A 17,556-nucleotide genomic window follows, 5' to 3' on the forward strand; every position below is an offset into this window, starting at 1 on the left:
AAGACACTTTTGTTGGGTTTAGGGACGCATCTGTTGAGTAAGTAAAGTGACGGGTCACTTATTTAGCAACAGACATGTCGGCTGGGATTAGAGCAGTCAGATCGCGCTCAAAATCTCGGGAGAAACGCCCTTTGTTAGATCTAGGGACTTATACCGAAACTAGCCCACAATCTAAAGGAGATGAGCCGTGGGATTGAGGTTCGGGAGATGTCCCACTCCGTGCCCGACAAGGGTATAACCATTTGCGCGGAGCGAACGCCTGCCATCAGATCTGGCCGTGTTCGCTTTGGGTAAATGGTCCCCAAACCAACTTTTCCTTATTGCGACTTAGTCCCAAAATCAACCAAACATCGATCAAACTTCAGACTTGAATATCTCATTCATCCGGAGTCGGATTTGAGTGATTCTTGGCTCTAAACTTAAGAGCTTGACGAGATGAACGCAATGGTGTGCTTCGTTTCTGAGTTTGATGACTTGAACCGATCCAAAATCGGCTCCGGTTCCAACACATTAATCATTCGCCACTGAGTGAATGATAGAGAAAAATTATGAATTCAACTTTAGCTTCTTTACAATTTCATATACCTTTATTTTCTTACATAATGGATGGGAACAAGGATCCCCCCAAAAACCAAATAAAATACAAGTTCAAGTAATGGTAGTATAAATGTGGTGTACCTTTCTTGGTGAGGTTGGCCAAAGTGGGGGCAAAGACAGGTACTTATTAAATTCAAGTAATTTATAGCTATGCAACTTTAAACAATGGAAGTTCTTTTCTTGATCCGAACCATCAACCGGTTTCTCATTTGGAGAGCAATTGATTGTCTTGGCAGGATATTTTGACCCTCCAATACTTCAACATGAAAATTGAAAAGCATGTTTGAAGCTGTTGTTTTCATTAACACAATTGCCATGTCTTTACCTATACAATTTCTTTGACCAATGTTGAATGCCGTTAACTTAGACATGGTTTCATGGTTTAGTTTCCCAGTCTCGTCAATCCATCGCTCTGGCTTGAACTCTAAGCAGTCCTTTCCCCACACCCATTTCATTCGTCCCATTGCGTAATTAGATAATATTATCATCATTCCAGGTTTCACCACCGTTCCATCCGGAAGTACATCGTCCTTTAGAGCCCCTCTTCGGACAAGAGGAACGGAAGGGTATAGCCTTAGGGATTCACACATTGCTGCATGAAGATAAACCATCTCGGTTATATCATCTCCACTAAACACCCATGACCTATTTGCTTTAGAATTTTTATTGTTCTTTAAATATAGAAGCTTTAGTTCTGCTAAAATCTTTGCCTCAACAGACGGATTCTTCGAAAGCAACCAGAAGAACCATGTCAAAGCAGCAGCAGTTGTATCTCGTCCAGCAAAAAGGTAGGTCAAAAACGTGTCTCTAAGGAACTTGTCACTATTCTTGAAGAATATGTTATATTTTTCGCCTTCTATGAGACTCATATATACTTGTAGTAGATCTCTTGTTTCTGCTCCTTTAACCGTGTCCTTTTTTTTGGCATCAATAAATTCTTTTAAGTAATACTCGATAATCTTCCTAGCTCTATTCATCTTTCTCTCGTTTCCTATCATCAAAACTCGACAGATTTTCCAATATACACTTGGTACCATATGTCTATAAAAACAAGCGTCCAGTGAATCGTCCATGGCCTTCGCAAATTTGTTAGGCGGAAAATCAATAGAAAGATATCCAGGGTTTCTACCAAAGAGGATGCTAAAAGAAGTATCAAATGTGTATCTAAGGAACACATCTTGTAAATCCACAACCGATGATTGTTTAGCAACTACTTCTAACAATGGAAGAAATGCATCCTGAACCACTGTTTGGCTCATATTAGCTATGATAGACCGAACCTTCTTCGATGTGAATGACATCCGAGCCATTGTCCTTTGAGTGTACCACGAATGAGAGTCTGCATTTATGATTCCGTCACCTAATATGTCAAAAGCCTCTTGGAAACTTGACCCTTTCGGAAAGTTCTCAATATGTGTTTTAAGAATATACTCCATATTACGAGGATCACAAGTATGCAGTATATTCAAACGAGCAAAAACTGGTCCCCTTACGACGATTGTTCCCCCATACTTGTTTGAAATCTCAACTGTCCAATCGTGAATGCGGTTAGCATTTAGTACTAGTGATGGTAGTGCATCGACAATAGGCCACTGTACTAAGACTTGATGCTTAAGTTTCATGTACAAGGAACTAATGCAAATTATGAAGAAGCAAAGTACTACCAAGTATAAATTAGGCCATTGCTTCAAGTAAGATCTTGAAGTGGCCAAAATGGACACGATCATGTACATTTTGAAGGGGTTTGGCTAATTTTGGGTTAAGAAGAAAAATACTTTGCTTGAAGGTTGATAGATTTCTTTTATGGCCGATGTACTGAACTTATATCGGAGTTTATTGCGTAATTACTTTTTCAACCAACTTCATTCAAAATCCAACTAAAAAAGCCATCTACCAGATCTATATAGTTGGTCTGAGTACATTTGTTCCATGAATGTTTAGAACAATAAAATGCCTTAATTATCTCCTTTTGTATTCCATACTGCCATGTCAGCCACTTCACTGAATACAATCATTTTCTTTATAACAACGCTGATAGGGTATCCGCCTACTTCACTACCTTTCTTACCGTTTCAGAATAAAACAAGGAGCACTTTTGTCTTTTCACACCTCTCATGCGTGTGTGAGAAGACCAAAACACCACTTGTCTTATTTGCGACGTAAACTAGGTCTATAACGGAGTAAGATAGGCGGGTTCTTTATCAGTTTTCTTTTCAGGAAGTACTCTTTATATGCAGAATTCCCTCACATCCATATGTTTGTGAAACCCAATTTGGTTCCACTTGAAGACCAGGATGGCAGGATCTAATCTTTTTTTTTTTGATGAGATGGCAGGATTTAATCTTAACGTGTCAACAAAGTGAAACTAAAATTTCATTGGATATTGTGATGGGGGTAAAAGTTAAACTACAACAATTTGAGGATCGGAATAAACTTGGATGGAAGAATTCTTAAGATAATATGATATTGAACAAGAATGAGTTTACCATCAAGGAGTGAGTTGAGTTAGTCTGAGACTTGCTAGGTTCCATCAGGTGCAGGGTTTAATTAATCAATTAATAAATATCAGGACAGCATAAAAAAATTATGAAAGATTTTATTCCACGAAAACTAGCCAGTTGAAACTTGTCCAATTATCTTCAAAAAATTTCACATTATAGTCGTCGTTCGAGTATCCATTCCTAATGTCGTTCGAGTGTCCATTCCTAATGTCGTTCGAGTGTCCATTCCTAATGTGTTTTTTCTTGTGGGTGACATGGACTACATGTGGGTTTTAATTCTATCACTAACTCTGATACTATGTTAAGTTTGTGGTTACTAACTTTAAAATCAATTGATAATGAGTAGAGAGAACCTAGACAATATAATCTTAGAGGTTGTTGAAGTGATTGTTTCCAATGTGGGACTATTATCACCATATGATACTATTTTTCACATACGTCTTCATGTTTAGGGTTTTCTGAATCTAGCACGTGTCTTTAATCGTTAAGCAACAAATAGCATGTGTAACCATTGGGAGTATCACGTTCGGACTTTTTTTTTTTGATGAAAAGTATTACTATTAAACCAGAGTCTATTACAAACAGACTAGAAATCAGAAAAGAAAGAGAGGACATCATGCCAAGTTTTCTTATGACCGTGGGTACGAACCCATTTAGCTAATGCATCAGCATAAGTATTACAATTTCGAGATATATGAGTGAATATAATTCCTGTAAATTTGTCCTTGATGTCTTTGATCTGTTGGATGATTCTTTGTGATTGCCAGTGAAGATTTACTCCCTTGTCGTTGAGCGCTAAGATTATTGCTTGATTATCGCTTTCTAAGTGCGCATAAGGAATTTGAAGTTGCATAGCACCTTGGAGACTAGATAATATTGCTAAGCTTTCACATTCTTCCGCATGTTGCCCTCGAACAATATCTGCCACCGCTATTATGTAGTTAGCCTCTGCATCTCGTATGATGTAGCCAATTCCCACCTGTGATCATTTAAACTGACAAATATTGAAGCATCTACGTTGAACTTAATATATGGTGTCGATGGAGGTCTCCATGTTTGGTTATTCGTTTTTTCCTTACAGATATTGACGATACTAGACTCAGTTCTGAGTGGAGTAGTCGTGGTATTGATAATCCTCTCTATCATTTGTGAAGGATTTTGTTTATTCGTCGTAAAGTAGTTTTCACATCTGGCTTTCCACAGAAACCATAGAATTTTTAGCATAAAGATTAATTGTTTCTTCCTCCAGCGGTTTCCATTGTTGAATCCACTGAGTAGTAGTAGAGATATTATCCGTTCTAATATGGAAATAGAACCAGATTGCTTTAACGAAAGAGCAATGCAGCATAACATGATCAAGTGTCTCATCTTCATTACAATTAACACAGGAGTAATTATTGCCAATGAATTTACCAATCTTCGCTCTTACTAGTAGGCTATTAGTGCAGCATTTCCAAAGAAATAGTTTAATCCGAGGAATAGTGTTCATAATCCATATAAAGAACCAGTCCATCTGGTTTTGAGTATTGTAAATTGTATTGTTACGTAAAAAATTATACATGGATTTAAGAGAGAAATTACCTGATTTAGTCAATGTCCATATGGCTTTATCCTCTTCGTTGGGATTAAGATTAATGTTGTGAATAGAACTGCAAATATCATTATTAAAACACATATTTATTAAATTTAAGTTCCACGTACCATTCGTAATAAGCTGGGATACCTTCTCGAACGTACAACCTCTATCATTCGTGATTGGTGGTGGATGATTAGGTATCTAATAGTCAGTCTAAATATTGATATGCTCGCCTTTATTAATACTCCAAAAAATAAGGTTGTCAATTTGATGATAGTGTTTGGAAATAGATTTCCACGGCCAAGAATGATGATTCTTGGACTGCGTAGGTTTTTGAGAGTTATGAAAGTATTTCCCTTTAAGCACTTGAACCCATATAGCTTCCGGGTTTTTGACGATGCGCCAGTTTAGCTTGAGCAGAAAAGCTTGATTATCGAGTTGAGGAAGACGCAGACCAAGACCACCCTGATTGCGAGGTTTACAAATCGAATTCCAGTTGATAGTATGAAAAGTTTTGGATTTTCCCCACCAATAAATCCTTTGAATAGACTCAATGCTGTCACTAATGCCTTTGGGAAGGGCAAAGCACTGCATTTGGTATCGGGGAACAGCCGCTGCGATAGTTGAGATGACTACCGAGCGGCCAGCTTGCGAGAGGAGGTGAGTTTGCCATTTGGCAAGTTTATTTTTAATTTGAATAATGAGGGAATTGAAGGCTTGTTTTTTGTTACGATCAATAAAAAGCTTGGTTCCCAGGTATTTATCCCCTGACGACGACTGATGAACTTTAAGTTCTCTAATAATCATTCGTTTGAATTTCGGATGCGAGTTTTTAGAGAAAAAGATATTCGATTTAGCATAATTAATCATCTGCCCAGACGCCTCGCTGAATTCCTTAAGAATTTGTTTAAGATTGAAAATATTATCAAGAAAGTTTTGCCCGAAAATGATACAGTCGTCAGCGAAGAGGAGGTGTTTTTCTCTAAAAGACGACTAAGACCTTCCATGGCAATGGCAAAAAGAAAAGGAGAGAGAGGATCGCCCTGCCTAATGCCTCTGCGCACATTGAAAGTACTGCCCGGACGTCCATTGATAAGAACCGCCATAGAACTAGTAGAGATGCAAGTTTGGATGAGATTGATCCAAGAGCTTCAGAACCCCATCAAATTCATCACATTTTCCAGATAACTCCACTCAATTCTGTCAAAAGCTTTAGACATGTCCAACTTGAGACAAAAGTAGCTTTTGGCGCCCTTAACTTTTTTGAAAGAATGAATGATTTCTTGACTGATGATAATATTATCAGTGATTTGCCTACCTGGAACATAGGCTCCTTGAAAAGGAGAGATTATATCAGCCAGAATGGGTTTAAGCCTATTGGCTAGAATTTTGGTAATGATTTTGTAGGTGGTGTTAAGCAAGCTAATAGGCCGGTAGTCAGCCGGCGATTGAGGGGTTTTAGTTTTGGGAAGAAGGCAAATATGAGTGTGGTTAGAGACAGCTGACAAAGTAGAATTCTGAAAGAATGAGGAAGTCATCAACTGTATGTCTTCCTTGACAGTCTCCCAATTAGACTGGTAGAAATGCGGAGGGAAACCATCTGGACCAGGAGCCGCTCCTGGCTTAAGAGCGAAAGTGGCCATTCTAATCTCGTCATAATGAAGAAGCACAGTGAGAGACTCATTCTGAACATCTGAGATTTGAGGGAAGAAGCAATCCTTAATATTAGAGGACATTGTAGATCCTGCTGTGGTGGAAATCTGCTGAATATGGTTAGAAAAAATCATCGCTATTTCAACTTCATCATTAGCCCAAGTATCATGTTACATTTGTGGATTACCAACTTAGCAATGTATTTCAAAAAAAAAAAAAAAAAAGACTTAGCAATGTAGATCACGTGAATCAAACCGGGATCCAGGATCCAGGATCCACAGGTAAGATTTCTATCCAGTTGACAAGTACAGTTAAAGTACCATTTATATCTCACTGACTTTTTTTTTGTTGAATCAATTAATATCTCACTGACTGCTCAACCAAATTTATAGTGACAAGATGATGAACCTCACCCAGATAAAACAATTTGATAGTTGTCCATAAATGTTAGTTATATCTTTTTGACTGCTCAACCAAATTTATAGGTGGTGGCCCATATAATTTACTTAAGAGTGAAGCTACGATGTGCCTGCACGAGAAAAGGACTTTATCCACCTCACACATGCAAGGATGAGGTGCCCTTTGACCAAGCCGGCACTCATATTATTTACACATGCATGGATTACGTGTAACCTTTGTTGGTCCTCATCTGTTTTGGGTATTTATACTCCACTTGTTCTAACATTGTGAGTAGAGAAAAGTCTTTGGATATAATACAAGTACTTTGGTGCAATAATAAATCTCATCCTCTTGTACTTTTCTTATACTTTAATTTTGTTTTTGGTGGGTATTTACAAGAATAACTACATTACGTTATCAAGACGATCGTCTCTAGCTATAGAAGAGACCCTTCAACTAAAAGAAACTATCAATAGTTCAAAGGTTACTCGTAATATTAGTTTTAATATGTCGAATTTAACAAGTGTTGATTTTACAACCCTAGATTTGTCCGGGAAAAACTATATGACTTGGAAGTTCGAAATTGAAGCCTATCTGGAGGTCAAACAACTAGAGAAAATAATTTGCGAGGGAAATAATGAACCTCTTTACAGGCTCTAAGCGACGCTTATTGTGAACGGGCATCATTTGTGTGAAGAAATTAGATTCAAATGTTTGAATAAAAAAGACCCACTTGTATTATGGAAATGTTTAGAGAAAAGATACAGTAATTTGCAAAGGGTTATTTTACCAAAACCCTAAAATGACTGGATAAACATGCGGCTGTAGGATTTTAAAACTGTTTTTGAATATAATTCTGTCTTGGTTAAAATAAGGATTATTTCCCAAATGGCCCCCTACTTTGTGACCAGCTTCCTGCCTGGCCCCCTACTTTAGCAAAATTACCCATATGACCCCCTTTTTCAGTTATCTTTAACATTCCGTTACTCTCTCTCCTCCATCTCATTTCCTCTCTTTCCCACATCATTGATCACGCCATATCATTGTCTTCACCGGCGACCTTTAAAATTTTTTTTTTCTCTCTCTCTAAAAAAATAATTTCTTTTTTTATTTCCTTTGTCCTCTCTCTCTCTAAATTCCGACGAAGGGAAACCCCCTTCGCCGGAGTTTAGAGAGAGGAGAGAGGAAATCAACAAAAAAAAAAAATTTTTTTTAGAGAGTGAGAGAGAAAAAACAATAGAAGGTCGTCGGCCGGAATTTTGGCCAGCCGGCGACTCTTGCCGGTGAAGATGATGATGTGGCGTGATCAATGATGTGGCAGAGAGAGGAAATGCGATGGAGGAGAGTGAGTAGCGGAAAGTTAAAGATAACTGAAAAAGGGGGCCAAAAGGGGGTCAGTCAGGAAGCTGGTTACAAAGTTGGGGGTCATTTGGGAAATAAGTACCCTTAAAATAACTACAAAATTATATTAGGACACTGTGGCTATCCAGTTTCTGAAAAAAAAAAATCACGACAAAAAAAACGTGTTATCAGCGATGGAATATTACCGACAGTATTTAGAAAACCGTCTATAATGCATGTTATTGCCTGTAAACCGTCGACCATGGGCTTTTTAGTAACGGTTTATCACAAAATCCGTTGCAAAAACCCCTATTTAACGACGGAATTACTTATGACCAAAAGAAGAGAAACTGATTTTTGGGTCAAGGTAGTAACGACGGTGTTAAAACCCTCATCGATTACTTTTACTAACGGCGTGAGAAAATAAATTTCCGTGAGTATGGGGAAACAATACCCACGAAAACTTTTAACAAACCCGCGATTCTCTAAATTTCCCAAATTTGAACCGTCCACTTCCAAAATTTCCCAAAATTTTTACCCGCATTTCTCCCTCTCTTCTGCATCTCAATCTCTCGGTCTCTCATTATCTGTCTACGTCTTTCCATCTCCATTTCCACCTCCACCGAATAAGTTGCTGACCATCTGCATCGAAGAAGTTACTGATCATTTCCACCGGAGAAGCGGATGACCATCTCCATCTTGATATCAAGTTTGGTCCCTTCCATTCTTTGTTTTCTGGTTCAGTTTAAATGCCAAATCCATCCTTTTACATTGATATCCAAAACTCTTCCGTTGATTCGTTGAGAAAAACTATTTAGACACGTAGATCTCTGCCTTAGGTTTACCCGCGTCGTCCCAAGGTAAAAAATGGCACCCTGCGGAGGTAGACCCACCATAAATGAGCAAGGGCTCAATGGATGTCTTAGTATGGGTAGGCATTTTTCTCAAATAAAATTTTAGGGACTTTTACGTTTTGTCTAGCATGCTTCATACTGAACTTTAAACTAACCATCCATGACATAAACGTAAATAAATAAGTAAATGCGCGTGAGTGAATAGATCAAGCACGTATGGATCCTAGTATGGCCACTGACCTAAAAAAATCTAATCTTCTAAGGATTCTTCTTGTTAGTTCTCGTAGATCTCCATCCTCAAATCTCCGTTGAAGTCTCTCAATCAAATCAGGATCTCATCCATAAGCTTCTTTCAATGGACTCATAGACCCTAAATTCTAATTTAAAGACTCGAACGATACGTAGATCGTATAAATTTGAAATTAAAATTACTATAGTGTGCACACATTTGTGCTTAAAACAAAGAATGAAAGATAAACAACTTTTTATGGCCATACTAGTTTCCGCTTTCACATCACATGCATTAATATAATATTCAAAATAATAAATTATATATGCATGATTAATCCGGGAGATACTTTGTTGACATGTCTATGTCATGCAGACCTTAAGTCAACATTCGAAAAATTTGACTAACGGTGCGTTTCGGTTATATCTTTAATGATTTCCCAAATAAATGTTAAGAAAAACTTCGTTTGGGCCTTCAGATGGCCCGGGTCAGTTTCGGAAAATTTTGGTTTGACTTCATGAATTTCAAATCATTTTTTTAAGAAAAACCTGTTTTGGGCCTTCGGGTGGCCCGGGACAATTTCGGAAAAATTTAGGTGGAACCGGGAGAAAAATCGGATTTTAGACAAAAAACTCCCACTCGGGTCAACGGCCGAAAAATCTCGGTCCGTGGTCCATGACCGAGACGCTAACGGCTCCAAATTTGTTTTTCCTTTTTCTTGTAGTTCTATATTTTGGAAAACTTCCGAAAACCCAAATTTAATTTTCAAAAACTTCTACAATTCATGAAAATCACCATCTCTTTTGAAACTCTTTTTAAAACTGAATTTTTTAAAAATCGAACTCTTTTGAAACCTTTTTCAATCTTCAATTTGAATAACTTTTAAATTTAATTCAATACTAACCAAATGGATGTCTAAAACAAGTATAGATTTAGTCAGAAACTTAGCAAAAATTACCTACGTGCAACAGGCTCTGACGCCACGATTGGGTTATGGAGTCTCCTAGTGTTCTAAGCGGAATCTCAAACATCCAATGTCTAACACTAGTATCCCCAGGATCTCATGCATAAGCTAAACATGAACTAAGTAGTTTAGAGATTTAGCTTAATCGATAAATTTCCACTAACTAATATGATTGCTTTATCGAAGACCAAGAGCTCCAATTGTAGCTCCTCTACTTGAGACATCCGAGAAATCAACTTGATCTCCCACATTCAAGTTAACTAGAACTTCCCGGTAGTTAGACGAAGAACACCTTCTTCTTTAGACTAGTTACATAGTTGAGAACTATTCTCCCTTTCTCACTTTACTTGATGTAGTATAGGTAGAAATCTCTTTGAGAATATTCCTCACCTATATCTGATCTAATGAGGCCCTTATATACAATTCCTAAAGTCAGAGTCCAACCCTGATTAGCTTTCCTAATTTCCTCGGAAATAGATTTTAGGGTTTTACCAAAAATAGTAAGGTCCTATTATGACCGACCACCCTATGCCCTAATGGGCTAGGTCTTGTCGGCCAAGCCTTGGTCGGCCCACTTAGCTTTTGCCTGGCCTTTTGGACTTATTTCTGGATCTAATCTGTACTTGTATATCTCATCCCTCTAGTCATATTTTCGAATCAAATCGACACTGTTCGGTGTAACCCGATGTAAGATCCGGACAAAGTCATACGCAAATCACCCCGTGATCCAACGATCGTAGTTGGTTTCTAGCTGAACATTACGATCCCTAAATCGACCGGACTTAATGATATTCTTCACCAATTGTCCTATCCGAAAAATTGTTCGCATTGCCACTTTAGTCGAAGGACATCTCCTTCACAGCGGGAGGGTCAACCAAACTCACTGAAGCACGTATAACTATGGCCCGAGGATGACCACCTCCTCACTGATGGGCAAGGAACCCCACTATCTCAGAGATCACTGGATGAGAATCACTTAGGATGCCTCTCAGTGAATGAATCAGTGGACAGAAGGGATCAACAGAGAGAAGCACCTCCAAGTTTTTGAAATTAGTGAGGTCAACTAGATGAAGGACAGTGGCAAAACCTAAGCCTCCAATCTCAATACAAATATGCCTCACAAAGAAATCAGGACCGTCGAGAATCATATAAAAAGCCACTCCAGTGTCAGCTTTGACGAGAGACCCACGAACCATCAAACAAGCCATTAAGAAAGATAAAATGATTCCTTCCATTCAAATAGTATTTATAGGGCCAGATAGTAGGAAGTCGGAGTAAATTAACATGCGCTATCGTCGGAGGGTCTTAATGAAACAGTGAATAGAAGTTAAAACCAATGAAACTCCGCGTGTGTAAACGAAGAGGCGTCAGCAAGTAAGTAAAAAAAACAGTAATTAAAGGAAACCACTACATATTTTATTCATTGTCATGAAAATCTATTATAGAAGAATTACAGTCAAGGACATCGAAATAGACACGCGGTCTTAGGTCTATTACAGAAGAAATTGCAAAAGTGAAGAGATTCAATCATCTCCCCACGAGAGCAACTAAACAGAAGAAAAGAAAGAAAGACGAAAGAGAAGGGAAGAAAGAAGAACAAAAGAAAAAGAGAAAGGAGTATGAATTGCAGGCAAAAGACTCTAAAGGTTCACCTAACTCATCTGGCCCTGAAAAGACAATCCATCAACCAGACTCATGAAGAGATGAAACTAAGAGAAAGAATTCTCCACCACCCAAATCACCCTCCTCCCAGCAACAGACCCCCAATCGACATCTACACCACCTTCCTCCTAGTGGAAAGACCAACTTTGGAATCCGGGGTTACCATTCGCATTGTGGGAGAATCCGCCTTTTACCATTACAATTGTGGGAAAAAAATTCAAGTCAAACAGAGGCCTCATTCCAAATCCGCCAAAGATCAAGAGATAAGAAGAAATATTAAGGAAAAAGAACAAATTGGAAAAAGTTGTTCCTAAAGAAAACTCAAACCCTGAGGAGGGTATTATAGTGGAAGAAGGAGATCAAAGGTTCTTCTCGATAGGAGAGAACATTAAGGAAAATAATAAAGTACCTCGGTAACGTATTAAGTCTTAATGATTAGGTGTCAAATCGCGTTGAAAGACTGACCAAGTAAAAGGGGAATTAATGAGATTCGACAAGACTCAACTTCTCATTAAACACAAAGAAGCCACGTACCCCACGTATGGTAGCGAAGGTACCATGGCAGTTAACCAAAAGATCAACGCCTAAAGTGCGTGACAGAAGATCAAATCTATGACATCACTGAATCAAGCGAGAAAGCAAAAATTTGCTTCCCAAGGTACGATGATTAAAACATATCACATGCAAATCGACACATGGACGAAATTATTCAAAATTTACAACCAAGCCTGCTCCAGCAAGACAACCCTGACAAGTGAAGATTTCGGAAGCTCAGCCACATGGAGGTCAGCTGAGGTTAAAAACAGTCCCGGAACACAAAGCTCAGAAGATTAAATACGCAAAGAACGATCGAGCGTTACGAACAACTCTGGTCCAGGTATATCTATTACCTTCAAGATTTATTTATTTAAATTACTTAAAACTTAGAACTTCAGAGTACATCTACTCCTTAGTTTTTCTACTTTTGACTAATGAGTGGCGGGACTCGTGATGATACATAAAATGGTCACCTGTTGACTGTGTCAAGAACTCAATAATAGACCAGAAGCGCAACGGGTCAACCCGTCTCAAGGTAACATGACCGCGAGGCCACAGGAGATCTGCCACCTATGGCCAGAACTTGGAGGTCGGTCGAATCATCTAAGCAGCTCCAACCCTGTTTCGTCTAAAACACAACCAAGTCTGCCCTGGGATTCGCAAGAAGCATGTAAGCAAGGTCGATGCTCTACGTCTTGAAAGTGGGAAGGTCGAAGCCTGCTGCACGCTTACCGACTTAATCATGAATCTTTCTAAAGATCTTAGTCGGGTACGATCCTAAGTGTTTAATTAACGTGGGCTTCATGAGTCTCAAAGGAGGGAACATCTCCTAGAAGATCTATCAACTGGGTAGGATATCTATGAAATATCCTTGAATACAGGAAGTTCTAATTATCCTAGATACGAGATAAAGTCAAAAGAAAGTCTAAATCTCCTAACCACCGAAGAATAGTCTTAATCCCGAACGGTGGATAAAAACCGCTTCATCCAGATCGTCTGTCACAGTCGGTCCTAAGCAGTCTATAAAAGGGCACCTAATCACCTTCACCAAGGTAAGCTCATTTTGTTCCTCAAGGATCACTCAATACTCATACTTTAACTGCAAAGGGCAATCTGAATGTCTTGAGTGTCGGAGAGGTTTCCAGACTCTTTGCATGCCCCCCCCCCCCCCCGAGTTGCTAGGAGCATGGATGGGAATCAAGAGGAAACGTATCGTTCATCAAGACGGAGCATTATTCAATCAGACGATTCAGCATCAAGGCTTTTATTTCCAAACTGATAACCAGAAGTGACATTTTTCGACATCAGTAATTACCGCTAGAAGGAGGGTTTGAACTCCAACAATATCATCAATTCGGTATCTCGAATCTCTATTCAATTCTTTTCTGAATTACTTTATTTATTTCCAAGCAGTAATGTTTGCGAACAAAGAAATAAGAGAAAAAGACCCGACCAACGACGAAGAAATAAGCAAGACAGCAGACATAATGATACAAGTCTAGATTGGGGATTCCCCCACAAAGGTTACCTACACCGGTAACACACTAACCGATGCGGAAAAAGATGAGCTAGGAGCATTCCTAAAAAAGCGTTTTGGTACAAACGAAGTCCTAATGAGCGATCTGTTCGTTATCACGCATAGGTTGAATATCAAGGAAGTCAGCAGACCTGTCAAGCAGAAGAAAATGAACTTTACAGAAGAGAAGCAAGCAAAAGTTGCCAAACAGGTTGATAAACTACTAGCTTCAGGAATAATACGAGAAGCACGGTACCCTGACTGGCTAGCCAACGTGGTGTTTGTGCCGAAGAAGAATAACAGATGGAGGATGTGTGTGGACTACACCAGCCTGAACAAGGCTTGCTAGAGACTAACAGGGAAGTTTGCTTCCTTTTCACGCATCTTGAGTAAGATGGGAGATAAGGCTTTTCCTTTCTTCAAAACCCGTAGGAACATGTCGCAATGGAGAACATCTTGGTCAGAGCCGAATTGTTGGAAGAAAAAATCATTGAGTTATCTATGGTCTTACGATCTCGAGAACCCGTTGCTCTTAGGAAGAAGAAGTCGAACCCCAAAGAGCCAGTTGGAAGGACCTCTGAAGCAAGAGTGGCTCTTCAAGCCATCCAATCCTTTAACCAGACCAGAATATCAACCAACACCCAATAATGCAGACCGCGACTGCTCCTTTATTTACTGTGCCTACACTACAAACTAATGGGATTACATCCCCACACACCCATATTCTCCTAAAGATAATACTTTGGAGCAGAGCTTGGCAAAAAGGTCAGCAGACCTAGAAGCCCTGCTTACCCGCATTCCTAGGATTCCGACTCCATTTAAAAAGAGTTTGCCCCAAAGTTATGCCAACTCACCCTTTGTAGATGGCATCGCTCTTGTTGAGATGCCCCAGAAGTTCACCTTCCCAAATATGAAGATGTACGACGGTACATCTGACCAGGTTGACCACATTGTTTCTTACAAGCAACGTATGTTCACTGCTGTTGTACTAATAGACTTGAGAGAGGCCTACATGTGCAAAATCTTTGGCCCTAACCTCATAGGCCCAGCCTTGTAGTGGTATACTAATTTTCGTAACAATTCTATTTCGTTTTTCTCATAATTGACCGACACCTTTGTTGAGCAGTTCGCTAGTAGAAAGAAGATAGAGAAGTTGTCGGGCGACCTTCATAGGATACAAAAAATGAGAGGCAAACCTCTTAGAGTATATATGGGAAGATGCAATAAGGAAAAGGTGTCAATCCCATATTGCATTACTAAGACAACTGTGGATGCCGTAAGAAAATGACTCCTTAACAACAGATAGTTATACAATGAATTAACCAAGTTCAACTGTACGACCCTTGATGACGTATTATCCAGAGCCTGGTTGGAGATAAGAGGGGTACAAGGCAAGATTCACAAAGACAAGGGGTATTCCTATGCTGGGAAATCTAGCGATCGACTATCTAGGAGACCTGATTGAAGGCCAAAAACAGAGGCAACAAAGACCCATACCCACCCACGCGCCCAAATCCAATAGAGAAGAAAAGACCTCTGGACCCTCCATCCGACGACCGGAAGAGAAGGTTCAGGCTCCCGCTAGGGCAAGACTTCCAGATACAATCTCAATTTAGAACCCAACGAAGTGATAGCCGTGATGATGGGTACGGGCAAGGCAATGAGGTGGCAGGTAAGATCAAAACTCCAACCGACAAAAGGGACAACTCTAAGTGGTGTGAATTTCATTCAAATCACAGACATACAACTAGAAATTGTATATCCTTGAAATGTGAGGTGGCAGAGCTCTTGAAAATAGGACACCTCATAGACCTACTGATAGAAAAAGATAAAAAAGACGCTAGTGCTCAAGGATGAACAACCAAAAGCGCCAGGGCAACAAATCCGACAAGGATATGCTTGATGATCACGTCATAAAGTACATGTCAAATGACGAGTTTCCTTCAAATAAGAATGAAGCAAGAAGGCTAAAAGCGAAAGCACCGAGATTATGCATACTCGTCGGTCAATTACTTAGAAGGTCTTAGTAAGACCCTTACCTCAAATGCATCACTTCAGAAGAAGGAAAGTATGTTTTAAAAGAATTACACGAGGGAGAATGTGGCAACCACTCTTGAGATCGCAGCTTAGCCAAACTTTTCACGCTCAAGAAAAATTAAATTATATACTATCACCTTGGCCCTTTATGAAATGGGGAATAGACATGGTGAGGATACTTCCCACCGCTCCAAGCCAACGTGTATATATGTTGGCCATCACAGATTATTTTTCTAAGTGGATCAAAGTCGAGGACTTCCACCAAATAAAAGACAAAGAGGTCATGAATTTTGTGTAGAAGAATATTATTTGCAGGTGTGGGGTACCTAAAGAAATCGTCAATGACAACGGGTCCCAATTTATAAGTTTTGTCTTCCAAGAATTTTGAAAGGATTGCAGGATAAAGCTCAACTTCTCGACCCCAAGGTATCCTCAAGACAATGGTGAAGCCGAATCATCCAACAAAACTATCATGAACTCTCTGAAAAAGAAACTAGAAAAAGCCAAGGGTGCTAATGTCAAAAATGGCTTTCCGTTAATCAGTCTGAGAATCGAGACTTGATGCATAATAGCGTCTGTTATGTATGGATATTCCATCTGGATGAGTAATACCCTTCTTCCTGATCCCGCTCCTTGCTCCTTAGAAACCTGGGGGAAAACCTGTAAAGAGTTCGGACACCGCTCCGATGCTGAAGACAGTTAGATTGCTCTTTGCAGTAAAAAGATTGAGTATTGAGTAATCCTTATGGAATGTATTAAACTTAGTCAACGTGCCTTGAAGAAGACGATGTGATGCCCTTTCATAGGCTGAATTGGACCGACGGTGATAGACGATGTAGATGAGGCGTTTGTGATCCACCGTTGCGAATTAGACTACTGTTTGTATTAGGCTTTCCCTTGTTGTTTATCTCATATCTAGGATAAATAGAAATTCCTATGTTCAAGGACACTTCGTAGATATCCTGTCGTGGTGATATATCTTCTAGGAGATGTTTCCTCCTCTGAGACCCTTGAAGCCCAAGTTGCTTAAACATTTAGGATTCTTAACTGGCTGAGATCTTCAGGAAGATTTGGGATTACTTATGTAGACCCCCTTACTCCTCTAGAGAATCTCAGGGCTGACCTGATTGTGTTTTAGGCGAAACAGGGTTGCAGCTCCTTAGGTCGACGTCCTTGTTCTGGGCGTAGGTGGCGGATCGTTGCGGGTCCAGCAGTCATGTTTCCTTAAGCCGGGTTGACCCATTGTATTTCTGGTCTATTCTTGACTTATTGACGTTAGTCAACGACTAAACATATTTTGCATCATCATGAGTCCCGCCACTTCTTAATCGAAAGTAGATAAACTAAGGAGTGGAAGTACTCTCAGGTTCTAAGTCTTAAATAACTTAAATAATCTTAAAGGAAATAGGTGTACCTGGGTCAGAGTTGTTTCGTGAAGCTCGGTCATTCTTTAAATTTTTTATTTCCTCGGCCCTACCTCCCAGTGTTGGCTTTAGCTGAACTGTCTTGCTATTGACGGAGCTAATTCCCTCGCAGCTGAACTCGTGTAGCTTTTCGCTTGCCAGGGTTGTTTTGTTAGACTAGGTTGGTTGGTGGATTCCGAAAGGTGTGTCCACGTGTTGATTTACACGCGATACGTTTCAATTCCGTGTCTTGGGGAAAGCCAATTTCCACTTTCTCGTTTGATTCT

General features: G+C 39.5%; 1 pseudogene; it reads right to left on the minus strand.

Annotated features, from left to right (window-relative positions):
* Positions 1-755: 755 nt before the first annotated feature.
* LOC147549109 (cytochrome P450 86B1 pseudogene) lies at positions 756-2,219 on the minus strand (annotated as a pseudogene).
* Between the last annotated feature and the right edge of the window lie 15,337 nt (positions 2,220-17,556).

Source organism: Eschscholzia californica, unplaced genomic scaffold (genome assembly GCF_041429995.1).
Source record: "Eschscholzia californica isolate CP2 unplaced genomic scaffold, dmEscCali1.0.p SCAF_3, whole genome shotgun sequence".
Classification (NCBI taxonomy): domain Eukaryota; kingdom Viridiplantae; phylum Streptophyta; class Magnoliopsida; order Ranunculales; family Papaveraceae; genus Eschscholzia; species Eschscholzia californica.